The 17,871-nt window shown below is 36.5% G+C and overlaps 1 pseudogene; it reads left to right on the forward strand.

Annotated features, from left to right (window-relative positions):
* LOC125665289 (zinc finger protein 91-like) overlaps nucleotides 1–16,845 on the forward strand; it is a 21,419-nt pseudogene extending 4,574 nt beyond the window's left edge.
* Nucleotides 16,846–17,871: the final 1,026 nt, after the last annotated feature.

The raw sequence follows: 17,871 nt of genomic DNA on the forward strand, positions 1-17,871 counted from the left end.
GTGAGAAACCATACACATGCGATGTCTGTGGGAAGGCATTCAATCAGACACAAAACTTACAGACACACATGAGGACACACACTGGTGAGAAACCTTACAAATGCAATGTATGTGGGAAGGTGTTCAATTGGACACAAAACTTAGAGACACACATGAGGACACACACTGGTGAGAAACCATTCAAATGCGATGTCTGTGGGAAGGTGTTCAATCAGACACAACACTTACGGACACACATGAGGACACACACTGGTGAGAAACCTTTCAAATGCAATGTTTGTGGGAAGGCATTCAATCAGACACAAAACTTACAGACACACATGAGGATACATACTGGTGAGAAACCTTATAAATGTGATGTCTGTGGGAAGGTGTTCAATCGCGCTGGAAACTTACATGAACATATGAGGACACATACTGGTGAGAAACCTTTTAAATGTGATGTCTGTGGGAAGGTCTTCAATCAGACAGGAAACTTACAGAGACACACGAGGATACATACTGGTGAGAAACCTTATAAATGTTATGTCTGTGAGAAGGCATTCAATAAAACACAACACTTACAGACACACAAGATGATGCATACTGGTGAGAAACCTTATAAATGTGGTGTCTGCGGGAAGGCATTCAATCAGACAGGAGACTTACCGAGACACATGAGGACACATACCGGTGAGAAACCTTATACATGTGATGTATGTGGGAAGGCGTTCAATCGCACAGGAGACTTACAGAGACACATGAGGACACATACAGGTGAGAAACCTGACAAATTATATGTCTGTGGGAAGGCGTTCAATCAGATACAACATTTACCAGAAACACATGAGGACACATACTGCAGAGAAACCTTACAAATGTGATGTCTGTGGGAAGGCGTTCAGTGTAACAGGAGACACTGGAGGACAGACCCTGCAGATAAACTTTATAAATGTGATGTCTAGCTATGGAAGGTATTTAACAGAAAGGATTATGGGATAACAGAAACGTTTATAGGTGGTTACCATGTAAATATGCTGTTTGTGGGAAACTGTTCAATATCTTATGAAATGGAACTCGTACAATGAATAGTCCATGTATTCTTGTAGAGGCACATTTCATTGGGAGAAACATACAAGCATGTATATGTAGACGCATCATTTTGAATGCAATAGAATCCACGTAAGAAAAAAAGCTTGCGTGACATGAATATATGTCATGGATACATTTCTAATATATAACTCTGGACATTTAAACTAGCAAATTGTATATATATTATAATAGTATAGGGTATACTGGTTTGTGTTGGATTTTATCTATAGATCTATTTAGTTCTAACCCCCGAACGAAGTTCAGGGGGGGGGGGGGGTTATATAGGAATCACTCTGTCTGTATGCCCGTCTGTCTGTCAGTGCAGATTCGTGTCCGGGCCATAACTTCTTTGTTCTTTGACTTAGGCATACCATATATGGCACACAGGTAGATCACCATGAGACGATGTGTCGAATACCTTCATGTCCTCTATATGACTTTGACCCTTGACCTCAAGGTCAAAATTAAAGGTTTTTTACATTCATGTTCGGGCCATAACTTCTTTGTTCTTTGACATAGGCATACCATATTTGACACATGAGTGTATCACCATGAGACGATGTGTCATGTACGTTGATGACATCCATATGACCTCGAGGTCAAAATTAAAGGTTTTTACAGTGGATTCGTGTCCGGGCCATGACTTCTTTGCTCTTTGACATAGCCATACCATATTTGACACATGAGTGTATCACCATGAGACGATGTGTCGGGTCATGACCTCTATATGACCTTGAACTTTGACCTCAAGGTCAAAATTGAGTATAGGGTTTTGACATAGTCATACCATAAGACATGGGTGTATCACCATGAAGCTATGTGTCATGTACACTCATGACCTCTTTATGATCTTGACCTTTGATCTCAAGGTCAAAATTAGAGGTTTATACCATGAATTTGTGTTCGGATTATATCATCCATTTTCTTCTACAAAGGCATATACCATATTTTTACACTCGGGAAAGAGGTAATTTATACCTATTAACAACACCCTTTGGGAGATTGGGGTAAGCTGGGGGTATTCTTAGTGAGCATTGCTGACAGTACCTCTTGTTATTATTGTTTAATGCAACTGCACATTTTCCGACAACTCGCATTGCTTATACGGTTTTAGATTTTTATTGTTTTAATAGCATGCTTTTCTGTGTTGGACAATGTTAACTTTTTTTTAAATGCAGTGTTTCTAAAGTGATTTTCCTTTCTTCTTAAATCTTGTTATCAATGTGAAGAGTAATTTGATTTATACCACTCGATTCAGAGAATATTGAATATTCATGTATTTATATGGGAGGTGTATTCGAGTTTATATTTTATGTATTAACAGTACTCTGATCCAATTCATAGGTTCAAGTTTACGTATAGGGCTATAAATCATGGAGAATGATTTGTGCCATTTTTAGCTCACCTGAGCTGAGAACTCAAGTGAGCTTTTCTGATCGCCTGTTACCCATCGTTTATCTATCTATCTGTAAACATTTTTCATTTTCGACTTCTCCAAAACCACTGTGCCAATTTCAACCAAACTTGACTAAAAGCATTCTTGGGTGAAGGGCTTTCAAGTTTGTTCAAATAAAGGGCCATGTCTCTTTCAAAGGGGAGATAATCACTAAAATACCAAAAGAGGGTGGGGTCAATTAAAAATCTTCTCAAAAACCACTGGGCTAGAAAAGCTGATATTTACATGTAAGCTTCCTGACATAGTGAAAATTCAGGTTTATTAAAATCATGGTCCCCGGGGGTGGGATGGGGCCAAAATAGGGGATCAAAGTTTTACATATAAGAGCCACTCGGCCAGAAAAGCTTAAATTTACATGAAAGCTTCCTGACATAGTGCAGATTCTAGTTTGTAAAATTCATGGCCCCGGGGGTTGGATGGGGCCACAATAGGGGATCAAAATTTTGCATACAAATATATAGGGACAATCTTTTAAAACCCTTTTCTCAAGAACCACTGAGCCAGAAAAGCTGAGCTTTACATGAAAGCTTACTGACATGGTGCAGATTTAAGTTTGTTAAAATCATGCCCTCCGGAGGTAGGATGGAACCACAAGAGGGAATCAAGGTTTTGCATACAAATATGTAGGGAAAATCTTTTAAAATCTTCTCAAAAACAACTGGGCCAGAAAAGTGGAAATTTGCATGAAAGCTTCCTAACATAGTGCAGATTGAAGTTTGTTCAAATCGTGGCCCCTAAGGATAGAATGGGTCCACAATAGGGGATCAAAGTTTTAAATACAAATATATAGGGAAAATCTTCTGAAAAATCACTGGGCTAGAAAAGTTTACATTCACATAAAAACTTCCTGACATAGTCCACATATGAGCCAAGGTGACTCAGGTGAGCGATGTGGCCCATGGACCTCTTGTACATCATCTTTTCCTAAGGGCAACTTTTTGCCTTGAAAAGACGACAAAATACACTCGGAAAGACGACAAAGTGAACTCGCAATTCAGCTACCAATTTTGTCGTCTGATCGCTAGGTATTTTGTCTTGTCGGATTTTTCTTTCTTAAAAGTTTTCGTGGATCTAAGAGGGACCGGAGGATGTAAAAAATACCTTGTGAACACTTCTCCTACATTACTTATTCGATAGACTTGAAACTTTGTGCATTGCTTCATCGTCATTTCTAGATGTGCATATTGTTAGGACAGGAGGATTCAATCATTTTCCTAAATGTTGTTGTGGATTAAATAGGGTCGGATGATGTACAATGGCTTGTGAACACTTCTTTTACTACCTGGTACATGGCTTACCCGATAGACTTGAAACTTTGTACAATACTTCAGTGTCATTTGTAGCTGTGCATATTGTCGGCACAGGAAGATCCTATTGTTAATCTTTAAAGTTATAGCACAGGGTCTAAGCCCGTTTTGGGTCCCAAAACAGACTTAGCCCCTGTGACAAATAGTGGATCTAAAAGGAATGGAGGGTGTGAAATAAATTGTGAACACTTATCCTATATGGCTTATATAGCGTTAAAATTTTGTACAATGCTTCATAAACTTTGAACTCGGGATCTAATATGTTTCTACAATTTACAGTTGATCAAAGAGAGCTGTTTTATAGCTTTTTTCATGTACAAGGGTATGTTCACTTTCCTAATGGCACTTCAGCATAAGTCATTAATTTTGTATCGTATACAAACAACGCCATTGGTCACATCGATGTGGTCCCGTGAGGATCCGGGTTAGAATAGATCCTTAGTAACCCCTTGCTTGTCGTAAGAGGCGAATAAATGGGGCGGTCCTTCGGATGAGACCGCAAAAACCGAGGTCCCGTGTCACAGCAGGTGTAACACGATAAAGATCCCTTTTGCAGCCCTTCACTGGCAGTGGTGACGTCTCCATTTGAGTGAAATATTCTCGAGAGGGACGTTGAACAATATACAATCAATCAATCAATTACATCGATGTGACAGTAGGTGTGGCACGCTAAAGAACCCTCACTGCTCAATGGCCGTAAGCGCCAAGCAAAGGCCTAAATTTGAAGCCCTTCACCGGTCTTGGTGGCGTCTCCATATGAGTGAAACAAATTACGAGAGAGACGTTAAACAAGATGCAATCAATCAATCACATCAATGTTGAATATATTGTGCATCTTTTTCTTCATTGCACAAAGTGCAGTTCATAATGCCAATGTTCGGATGTTTATGCTTTCGCCTCCATACCCATCTTTGTTAGACAATGATTTTGGGTCCACACCGCTCCCCTTAAGGAGAGGAGTGGACCGAAAACCCTTGGCTTAGCGAAGATGCTCCATACCATGCAGTGTATGTAAGGGGAGGAGGGTGAAATTTGGAGCAATTTGAATTTGGTGAGCTGGGGAGACGCTTGTTTTTAACAAATACAAATCATATTCTATTTTAGTGATGTGTTTTACAAAAATTCACAACATTTCACAAATTACATGAATGAATTGACACACGGCTACCTGTCACTTTGAATCAATATATTATGTGTATTGTAACGATGCCTATATTTGCTAACAGAGCTATAGGGCTATACATTTCTCCATTGTGTGTATATTATGTGTATTGTAACAATGTCTATATTTGCTAACATAGAAATAGGACTATACATTTCCCCATTGTGTATATATTATGTGTATTGTAAACAATACCTATATTTGCTAACATAAATATAGGGCTATATATTTCTCCATTGTGTATATATTATGTGTACATTGTAACAATGTCTATATTTGCTAACATAGGACTATACATTTTCCCATTGTGCTGTCTGATTTTGTAGGAATTCAATATGAAATTTGCTGTATGTGGTGGATAATTAATAATTACATCTACAAAGAAGGAAACATCTAAAATGGTGGATGTATTCTCCTGAAGAAATCCTTTTCTGTAAATGTTAATCAGGCACGTAAAAACGGGAGGTTGGGTGGACATGGGGCCTAGACTGTCTCCTTTTTACAATGTACTTCTGTTATCTTAAAATATTCAGATCTCATATTTTCTACATGCAAATTCTATTGAATGACACACACACCCCATCCCCATCTTTAAAGTAGTAGTGAAAGGTAGCTGATGTTTGAAGTGATGAGGAATACGTGTGTAGTAAACCTCCTACGATTTAGAATTTTAAGATTTGGGCAAAAGTACCCAGGTGCGTAGCTGCATATACGCAACTGCGTACACATCGATCGATCGATCGAGAGAGACTTGCCGTTAAAATATATGTGATCAAAATGACTGCATTATATAGTCCCGGTTTATAATTCAAATAGTATCATGATGTCCATTCAATCACATTTAAAGTCTTTCCTTGGGGGGGGGGGGGGGGGGGGGGGGGGTGTTCCTAGAACGAATGTAAGGTCAGTACAAGTACACACAATAGGCATAAAACACTTAACATAATTTTGTGAATTTTATTTGTTTTGGAATTTGACAAGAAACTCTTAAGTTTCTATGCACAAAACTAGGTGATTTCATTGGTAAAGCCTATGAGCTTCCGGAGGAATCCCCCCCCCCCCCCCCCTGGAACCCCATCAGGCTTCGCTTAGGACCCACTAGGGGCCTCACCATACTTTGCGTACACTTCATTTTCTTTCTGGGTACGCACCTGAACTACCACATATCCATTTTTCTCTTGCTTGTCAAGAATTTTAATGCAAGTGTGAAGGGAACTCTGACATTCCCCTCTCATACTTTAAAAAAAAAAAAACCCGATGTTTCGCTGCTCAAAATAGGGTGGGGTTATTTAAAAACCTTCTCAAGAACCACTGGGTCAGAGGAGCTGAAATTTACATGAAAGCTTCCCGAAGTAGTGCAGATTCAAGTTTGTTAAATTCATGACCTCTGGGGGTAGGATGGGGCCACAATAGGGGATCGAAGATTTATATACAAATATATAGAGAAAATCTTATTTTCAAGAACCACTGGACCAGAAAAGTTGAGATTTACATGAAAACTTCCTGACATAGTGCAGATTCAAGTTTGCTAAAATCATGGTCCTCGGGGGTAGTGATACGATCACAATAGGTGATCAAAGTTTTACATACAAATATCTAGAAAAAAAGCTGCTACAATGTAGCTCTATCCCATTTTTTTCTGATGTTTTCGGGATAGGGCTACAATTCCTTGGGATCTCTGTAATAATGCAAAATGATTTTATGAATAATCAATAATAAGTTCCGTGTATTTGTCCCAAATGTTGTTTACACCAAAAGGAGTACCAACTTTATGCTTGGGCATGTCTAATAAAGGTGTTTTTCATTTATCAAACATCATGTACATCATGCAAAATTCTTCGTCTACTCCGCCGTGCTTGTTACCTTGAGATCTACTGAAAAACCTTAACATTGATAATCTGCCTGAAAATATAGTAGTTACTTGAGTCGCTCCGACAAAGAAAGGAAAACCATATGGTTGCAGAAAAAAAATTACACTCTGCTGTTCGTTTTTTAACTTGAAATTAAATCTAAACTATTTTTAATACCGACGAGATAGCTTTCTCCTCCGTACTTGTCTATGGAGCGCCAAATTAACATAAACTCCAATAATTGAAGATATCTTCAATTATTTGAAGATTCATTAATTCAATTATTGCTCTATTTAACTGAATTAATGCGCGCTTTAAATCAATTATTGCTCTCATCAAATGAATTAATGCGCGTTTCTAGTCAATTATTGCTCTCATCAATTCAATTAATGAGAGCAATAATAGATTTGATGCGCGCATTAATTCAATTATTGCTCTCTTAATTCAATTGATGAGAGCATCAATTTTGTAGAAATGTTGCTCGCAATAATTAATTTAGAGCTCGGTATAAATAATTTGTTGATCTCTTTATTTCAATTGAAGATATCTTTGATTATTTACAATGCTTTTGTATAAGGAATTAATGCGTGCATCAATTCTTTTAAAGAGAGCAACGATTCAATTAAAGAGATCATTAATTGAATTGTGGATATGTTGAATTGAAGATATCTTTAATCATATAATTGCTCTCTCTAAAAGAATTATTGCTCTCTTCAAATGAATTAAATATATCATTAATTCAATTGAAGAGAGCAATAATTGAATTAATGCGCGCATTAAATCAATTGTTGCTCTCATCAAATGAATTAATGCGCGCATCAATTCAATTATTGCTCTCATCAATTGATTTAATGCACGCATTATATCAATTATTGCTCTCTTCAATTGAATTGTAGCGTGCATCAATTCAATTGTTGATATCATTAATTCATTTGAAGAGATTATTAATTCAATTAAAACGCGCACCAATTCAGCTGAAGAATTAATGATGTCATCAATTCAATTAATGCGCGCAATAATTCAGAATTGAAGATATCGTTGCACGCATCAAATGAATTGATGATATCTTCAAATAATTGAAGTTAGATTTTAGTTGATGTTAATTTGGTGCTCCATACTTGTCCATTGATGTAAATACTACCTTATATGGCATATATGCAAATAACTTGACAATCGGAAGTTGAAACTTGAGTACATCAAACATGGCGCACATATATGAATCGAGAAATTGGAACATACCAAAATTGTTAAAACGGTAGAATAGAGCCTCACAAATCAAATGTTGCAGATTGTAAATTTATATATTGACTAGGAAGCATAGAATATCATTTTATTTGCGTAAAGAAAGTCAGCAAATGTTTAAAATGATCGAAAATGTTGCTGGGGTGAATCACTCCCGCATTTCCACCATTTTGGAGATCCTAAGGAGTTGTAACCCCCCCCCCCCCCCCCCCCCCCCAATCGGTTTAGGACTACATTATTGCAGCTAGAGCCAAGGTGACTCAGGTTAGCGATGTGGCCCATAGGCCTCTCGTTATACATTGGTGTTTGGTCTGGTGACCTTTGCTTGGAAGTTTGACCTACTTTTAATAAAATTGTCATCTGTTCAGTAACTCTTGAACTATTTAAGTTAAGAGCCTTCATATTTTATATATAGAGATTAATTTCTTATGGCAAGGTATTTCATATCATGCCATAATCTATGACCTTGTGATTTTGGTTTTATACAGATCAGAAAAATCATGTTAGTCATATTTGTTTTCAATTAAAGGAATCTGTCATCTGAATTCATTTTCAATTGTTTTACTATCCTTTGGGGCTAGGTTAGATCAACAATATGGAGTCAAAATTTTGCATGGGAATAAAGATTTATATAAAAATATTTTTAAAAAGTCACAACAGCCCAATGACAGGGTGACTCGGGTGAATGATGTTGCCCATGGACCTCCTGTTTGAAATTTGAATTGTTTCTCACCATTTTCTTGAGGCTCTAGCGAGCTTTTCTGATCAAAACTTTCCGTTGACTGTCGTTGTCGTCGTCTTAAACTTTTCACATAAATTTTCTCTTAAACCAACTGGCCAATTTCAATCAAAATTGGTACAAATCATCCTTGGGTGAATAGAAAGGGGTCCAAGTTTGTAAGTTTGTTCAAATGAAGTACCATGCCCTTTTCAAAGGGGAGATAATCACAAAAATGCAAAATTAGGGTGGGGTCATTTAAAAATCTTCTAAAGAACCACTGGGCCAGAAAAAAATCAAATTTACGTAGAAACTTCCTAACATACATCTTTTTTAGCCAAGGGTTTTCGGTCCACTCCGCTCCCCTTGGCTAGCAAAGATGCCTAAAATAGTGCAGATCGAAGTTTGTTCAAATAATGAGGGTGGACTACAATAGGGATCAAACTTTTACATTCAAACATATTGGAAAAAATCTTGAAAAATCATTTTCTCGAGAACCACTGGGCAAGACAATTTTAAATTTACATGGCAGCTTTTTGACATGGTGTAGATTCAAGTTTGTTTAAATCATGGCTGATGGGGGTAGGGTGGGGCCACAATAGGGAATCAAAGATTAACATGCGAATATATAGAGAAATATAAGGAAAATCTTTAATATTGACCAAGGTGACTAAGGTGAGCGATGTGTCCGATGGGTCTGTTAATTCTCTTTTTATTATAATTACGGGTGTATTATTGTTTTATATGTCCCTTCGCAGTTTCTATTATAGATAGATATTATATCATATGATATTACAGGATTACCGGCAGTGATGACTGAGTTGTTGAGATGCCCTAGATCGAGAATAAAACGGAAAGCAAAGAAGTTGGAATCAGACAACGATGAAGAATGCACCCCTCCCAGGTCTTCTAGAGGTAATTCAATGCAAAACATGCATGCAAGGTCTTCAGAATGTAATGCAGACGGAGGGGGAGGGGTTAAGGAGGTGTTTATAATTCTGTGACACCCTGTTGACTTAAAGGGTTTGATACTAATGGCCAATGACAGTCATACCGTATAATGGGCGGAGGGTGTTATGCACAGACCTTGTTCAGAATGTTAATGTTGGCTTCTTTCTGTAGTCACAATTTGGTCTTTATCATGTCAACAAATGCATTTTTAGCTAAAGTGAACTTTTCTGTCAGATCAAGATTGTCTGCGGCATAAATTTTTCACATTTTCCTCTTCTTCTCCAGAACCACAGGGCCAATTTCAAGCAAACGTGGCACAAAGCATCTGTGGATGAAGGGAATTCAAGTTTGTTCAAATGAAGGGCTATGCACTTTTCAAATGGGAGATAATTACAAACATGCAAAATTAGGGTGGGGTCATTTAAAAATCTTCTGAAGAACCACTGGGCCAGAAAAATTCAAATTTACATGGGAACCTCCTGATATAGTGCAGATCCAAGTTTGTTCAAATAATGAGGGTGGGGCCACAATAGGGAATCAAGTTTTTACATTCATACATGTAGGAAAAAATATTTTAAAATCTTTTTCTCAAGAACCATTGGGCCAAATAATTTTACATTTACATGAATGCTTCCTGACATAGTGCAGATTCGAGTTTGTTAAAATTATGGCCCCCGGAAGTAGGATAGGGCCACAATAGGGGATCAAAGTTTTACATGCAAATATATAGGGAACATATTTAAATATGGGCCAAGGTAACTCAGTGAGTGATGTGGTGCTTGGGCCTCTTGTTTAAGTTTCATTTTGGAAAACCCACTTGTGTAATATTGTCAAAGCAAGCACGGTTCATTTCTAAATATCTGAGTCAACTAATATCCCCACACATTTTCAGTGAAATATTTTGGATGAAATCAGTTCGGTAACATAGTTATTAAAATAGGTTTGATTATTGAACTAGATTCACGGCTTTCATAGTTTGGTACCCATCCCCGCCACTCTGTTTTCTACACTTCACTATTAAAATGGCTTATTGTACCTAAGTCAGAAAAAAATTATAAAGAGAGTGATAGATAGATGGATGGATGGATGGATAGATAGATATTTGAAGGTATGTGTGGACACAAGTATAGTAGGGAAATATGTTAGGTTTTTTTAATAGTAAATTTATGACACCGCGGTGCAAGAATATAGCGATATAAGGCCTCAACCATGCGCATTTTTCCCTGCGCCGTAAATCGAAGATTTTTACAAGGGATGGATCTGGAGCTTTCTAATCTATCCCAATATTTCCTCAGAGGGCTGCAGTTATGCAGGTAGTTTGAGACCGTAGGGTGGGGCTTCGTTGGTTCTTTTAAAAATCATGTTAAGTTTTTTTTTTACCCCAAGAAGGCAAAATATCAGCATGATCATAGTGAGTATTCAACCCTCTAAATAAATTGTAAAATTCATGATCTACAGGGTTCGGGTACCAGAGTGGGGATTGATTTTCCACATAGTATATCGCATTTCGTTAAGATCTATGTACAAAGTATAAAAACACAGTTAAGGATGTTTGCATCTGAGTTTTGGAGGATTACATTGTATGTGATTTTTTTTTTAGGGGCGGTGTATTTTTATACTCAAGGAGAATTAGGAAATTAAAAAGAAAAACGGGGGGGGGGGGGGGGGTCACAAATGCTTGTTATTGAGCTAGTGTTCTAAACTTGACCTTTTTATAACCGGAAGATCGGGGGGGGGGGGGATATTGTTTTTGTCCTGTCTGTCATTCTGTCTGAAACTTTAAAGCTGTATGACCCGATGTTCATGTGTTATTTTTGTACATAATTACTTTAAGGCAGATTAAATACTTTATAAAGTTATTAACTTTCCCTTAATTACATGCTTGAAAACATCTGCATGTAAAAGAAAGCAGTGAGGATATTATTTAGAAAGTAAATATAGTGTGGTACATATATAAATCTTCCGGAAAACCTCGGGCCTTTCACCCAAAACACGGTGTTTTCGGTGAAAGGCCCGAGGTGTTCCATATAATGCATAAATTATACAGCGTTAGACGTCTATAAATAGACCCACGCGCGTCAGTGGAATCCCAACATGATGTATTAACTCATATGCAACTGTCTAGTTTTAAGGCTGGAAGAGCGTAAAATAACAAATTACTAAGAGGTATTTGATATTTTTAGTTCTAGTAAACTTATGACACGGTACTGTTGTAACAAAATACACAGTTTTACACAGATAAGACCACCGATGATCTGAAAGTTTGAACTGGTCACGTGACTGTCCCTTGAAATGGCAGACTGATGCGGTTATTTGTAAACATCGATTTAAAATCAAATAATTTTGGTTAAAACAGGTGAAATAATGTACGATATGTCATAGTCTCATAACTACATACGTGCGATGATTTAAGGTCGATCGATCCTCATGTGATGTTATAGGTTTTTGCAAAATCTTTATTTAATTAAATTTTGCGCATGATTGAAATATATCTTTTAGAGGAATTTTATTCACTGAATAAAATAAACATTTTGTAAACTTTTGATACTGAAAAAGTTTTTATTTTCCATAGATAATCAATTATTTATAATTTTAAAAATGTTGTTAAAGGGCAATAACTCCAATGTTGAAATTTCCTCTATTGCATGTCTATGAAATTGATTTCCCTAATATCCACAATTAATTTTTATATATCTATCAATTATCAGTTTTCTTAGACTGTTGACATTTAAATTTCGTTATTTCAGCAAGTTTTTATTAATTTTCATCATTCTGTTTAACGAATTTTTTATGTTGATGTACACTTTTGTTTTTATATCCCTGACATCTTTAAAAGGGTGGCAACATACACATTTTCTGTGGTTATTGATTAGATTAAACTATATTGAGTGGAAATTAATATAGTTTTTCCACTTTTAACCATTAATATTGATAAGTCACATGAGGATCGATCCACCTTAATAGCGTTTTTACGAGATGGAAAAAAATGCTGTAATTCGGACCATACAGCTTTAACCGTGCTAATAAATTTTGAACAGTAAGTGCTAGAGCTTTGATATTTCACATGAGTATTCCTTGTGAATGCTGGACAACTCGCCCCTTCTCAGGACAACTCGCCCTCTCTGAGGACAAGTTGTCCCTTCTCATGAGACAACTCGCCCCCAATATTATATATAAATATTTTATCACATTTTATTTTCATTTTGTGTGTGTGTGTGTGTAATTGTACAAAAATGTACGCTTAAAACCCTATAAAATTACGTCTTTTTGTTACATACTTTAACACGAATAGTAAATTCTAATAGAAATTATACACAGAATTAATTATTGCATTTCAGAAAAAAATATTTTTCATAGTTCATTTGGCAAGGAAAGTTATATTTACTGATTTTAAGGTAATTGATTAAATGTCTCCAATACTGAGACCAATTTTTGGAGGGTTAGGAGGTGTGTGTGTGCGTGTGCGGCTTTTTCTTCTTCTATACAGTATATATAGATAAGTGTAAATGTGAAAAATGAATATTCTGATACATGTAATTATCTTTTAATGGGTTTCTCAACTAATTGCCGTTGAAAAATCATAGAATTCCCATGTTAGAAATTTTATAACGGCTTTGCTTTACTGATTCTTTTTACGCGGCGATTTCAAAGTGCAAAGTACTCTGATGATGAATACCTTAACGTTTGAAGTAAATTGATAACAGCTTGGGGGAAATCAAACAATTAGATTTAACAACAGACGCAGATTATAGATAATTATACTACGTCAGCCGTAGACCAAGCTAATACTCTCCCTAAATACCACACGATTTCTTGCTTTCGCTGAAATTATATATTTTATATGCACATAAAAGTGATGATGAATTTGAACCCAAACACTGGATTTTCACTAAAATATTTCGTCTTGCATAAAAAGTTCCGTGTTTATGTGAACATTTTTTTTTCTGTGATGTTTAATTACTATTTGCTAATACACCTCTTGGATTTAGACCAAATATAATAATTGTAAACATGTATGATATGAAGGGGAGAGTTATCTTAAGAGAGGGGGCGAGTTGTCTTGAGGGCGAGTTGTCCAGATACCTTCCTTGTGACAAGACCTTTCCGTGAGTACCAACATTTTTTACCCTGTGACCTTGATCTTAATGTTTGATCTATTTTTTGAAAACTTTAACCTTGCTAATAACTTTTGAACAGTGAGTACTAGAGCTTTGATATTTCACATGAGTATTTCTTGTGACAAGACCAAAATTATTCACCCTGTGACGTTGACCTTGGAGTTTGACCTACATTTAAAAAATTGACATTGTTCATAACTTCTAAATGGTAAATATTAGAGATTTCACATTGCACATGAGCATTTCTTGTGACAATATGTTTCTAATTTTACCAAGACATTTGTCCTTGTGACCTTGGACATCTTTGGAATTGGCCATTATCGGGGGCATTATGTTTCATAAACACATCCTGTTGCATTTAAACTTGACTCAAGATTTATTCAATTCGATTTGTCTGTTGGTGTCAACACAACATTAGCAACACAAATCAATCATCACGTAAAATAGATAAATAATCATGTCTTCTAAGAATACAGATAAAAAAATGTTTAATACTAGTAATGGGAATGAGAAATGTTGACCTACAAATGTATTTACACTTGGTATACAAAATCATTAATGCTATTAAATTTGAGAGTTTAAAAGGACATATCAGGAGTAATGTCAATTTCTAAAATCTCAGATAATTTTTAAGGTCTTGTCTTAAAATTTAAAATGGAATTAAAACAGGAAGGGGGGGGGGGTTAGAGGTCAACTTTTTTCAATTATTGGTGAAGGTACTGAATTTTTATACAAAATTTCGAGTAAATTAATCTAGACCTTTTAAAGAATCGGTGTTATGTTTGGAAAAAATACATCAACCAAGTTATTAAATTACAACATTTGAACTAGTTAAAAGTCTCAGCTACCTGTATCATAAATTAAAAGCTGAAATACATACATAGGAGTATGACAATAGAAGAGATATTGGATGAAACTGTAATATCATGCAGATTTAGAATTTTTTATTAATCAATCCTTCCGCCAAAAAATATAATCCCTTAAAAACGTTTTCAAAATTTGTATTGATAAAACAAATATTTCAATTGAATAGGGTTACAGAAACACATGAGGAAACATACTGTTCAGAACCCTTATAAATGTGATGTCTGTGGGAAGCCATTCAGAGTAAGAGGACACTTGCAGACACACATGAGGACACATACTTGTGAGAAATCTTACAAATGTGATGTCTGTGGGAAGGCGTTCGGTAGGAAAGGAAACTTACAGAGACACATGAGGACTCATACTAATGAGAAACCTTACAAATGTGATGTATGTGGGAAGGCGTTCAATGAGACAGGACCCTTACGGAAACACATTATGATACATACTGGTGAGAAACCTTATGAATGCTATGTCTGTGGGAAGGCATTCAGTCAGGCAGGACCCTTACAGAGACATATGAGGACTCATACTAAAGAGAAACCTTACAAATGTGATGTCTGTGTGAAGGCATTCAGTGTCACAGGAGACTTACAGAGACACATGAGGACACATACTGGTGAGAAACCTTATCAATGTGATGTCTGTGGGAAGGCGTTCATTGAGAGAGGACCCTTACAGAAACACATGAGGATACATACTGGTGAGAAACCTTATGAATGTTATGTCTGTGGGAAGACATTCAGTCAGACAGGAAGCTTGCAGACACACATGAGGACACACACTGGTGAGAAACCTTATCAATGTAATATCTGTGGGAAGGTGTTCAATCAGACAGGACCCTTACAGGAACACTTGAGGATACATACTGGTGAGAAACTTTATGAATGTGATGTCTGTGGGAAGTTATTCAGTGTCACAGGACACTTACTGACGCACATGAGGACACATACTGGTGAGAAACCTTATACATGTAATGTCTGTGGGAAGGCGTTCAATCAGACTCAAAACTTACAGACACATATGAGGATACATACTGGTGAGAAACCATATCAATGTGATGTATGTGGGAAGGTGTTCAATCAGACACAACACTTACAGACACATATGAGGATACATACTGGAGAGAAACCATATAAATGTGATGTATGTGGGAAGGTGTTCAATCGCTCAGGTAACTTGCATGAACACATGAAGACACATACTGGTGAGAAACCTTATAATTGTGATGTATGTGGGAAGGCGTTTAATCAGAAACAGAACTTACAGACACACATGAGGATACATACTGGTGAGAAACCTTTCAAATGCGATGTCTGTGGAAAGCTGTTCAATCAGACACAAAACTTACAAACACACATGAGGAAACATACTGTAGATAAACCTCACACATGTGAATATCTGTGGGAAGGCGTTCAATGTCACAGGACACTTACAGAGACACTTGAAGACACATACTGCAGATAAGCTTTATTAATGTGATGTTTAGCTATGGAAGGTATTCAATTAAATTTATATAACGGAAAGATTTATAGGTGGTTACCATGTAAATATGTTTGTGGGGAACTGTTCAATATCTTATGAAATGGAACTCGTACAAGGAATAGTCCATGTATTCTTGTAGAGGCACATTTCATTAGGAGAAGCATACAAGCACGTATATGTAGACGCATCATTTTGAATACAATAGAATCCACGTAAGAAAAAAAAAAAGCTTTCGTTAATTGTATATATATGTCATGGATAGATTTCTAATATATAACTCAAGGACATTTAAACTAGCAAATTATATATATTATAATAGTATAGGGGATACTAGTTTGGGTTGGATTTTATCTAGAGATCTATTTAGTTGTTATTGTTTAATGCAACTGCACATTTTCCGACAACTCACATTACTTATACAGTTTCAGATTTTTATTGTTCTAATAGCATGCTTACCCGTGTTGGACAATGTTAACTTTTCTTTAAATGCAGTGTTTCTAAAGTTATTTTCCTTTCTTTCTAAATCATGTTATCAATGTTACGAGTAATTTGATTCATACAGCTCGATTCAGGATACTTTTGAAGAATATTGAATATACGTGTATTTATACGGGAGGTGTATTCGAGTTTATATTTTGTGTATTCACAGTATTCTGATTCAATTCATAGGTTCAAGTTTATGTATGAGGACAGGCTATACATTTTGGAGAATGATTTGTGCCATTTTACATCGTCTTTTCCTTAGAGCAACATTTTGCCTTGAAAAAACGACAAAATACACACGGAAAGACTCCAGGACCTTAAAGCCTTAGGGGCGGGGCAAAAACTGGCCAAAATTGACCATTTTTCAAAAAATCTTCTTAAGAAGCACACACGTGAAAGAAAAACTAAATGCATGGTGATGTAGAGCAGGAAGGCCTCTACCAAACTGAATTTCATGATCCTCGGGATAGGGGTTCTGACCCCAGGGCGGGGCCAAACTTGTTATATAGTGTTTATGTGTAAAACACTTGAATAACATTTTCTTTAGTGCTATTGATATTAAATTGAAACTAAATGGATAGAGTATGTAGTCTTTTACCAAAATTGTAAATTTGATGAAATGATCCTTCTTTTCTGTGGCTTTGCAAATTCTGCCAATTTATAGGAGTTTTGAGGTTGATCACTGTTCCTTATCTCCGCCCTTCTTTGTTTTGATTATCATGAATACATTAATAATGGAATAAGTGGCGATATACTCCTTAAGTTCCGTTTTGTGTACATTTCATATTTCAACATGGTAGATACTACCCCCACCCCCAATCAGAACTCCTCGAATGTCACGCACTCGACATAGATCTTGGATGTAATACGATGGCATCCACGAGTGAATTTGATGCATTGTCAACTAATACGTCACAGCCTACTGCACTACGTTACCTACGTCATAGCTAGCAATGTATCATATTCGTCATGGATGCCATCGTATTACATCCGAAATCTATGTCGAGTGCGCGAGACATTCGAGGAGTTCCGATTGCCCCCCCCCCCCCCCCCCCCGCCCTCTCCCCCCCCCCTTCCACTTCATTTGTTTGCCATCAATGTTTCGTGTGTTTCTTTGTCGCTTGGCTGATATTTGTGGGTTGACTTGCCTTAATTTGATTTATT

Source organism: Ostrea edulis, chromosome 10 (assembly GCF_947568905.1).
Source record: "Ostrea edulis chromosome 10, xbOstEdul1.1, whole genome shotgun sequence".
Classification (NCBI taxonomy): domain Eukaryota; kingdom Metazoa; phylum Mollusca; class Bivalvia; order Ostreida; family Ostreidae; genus Ostrea; species Ostrea edulis.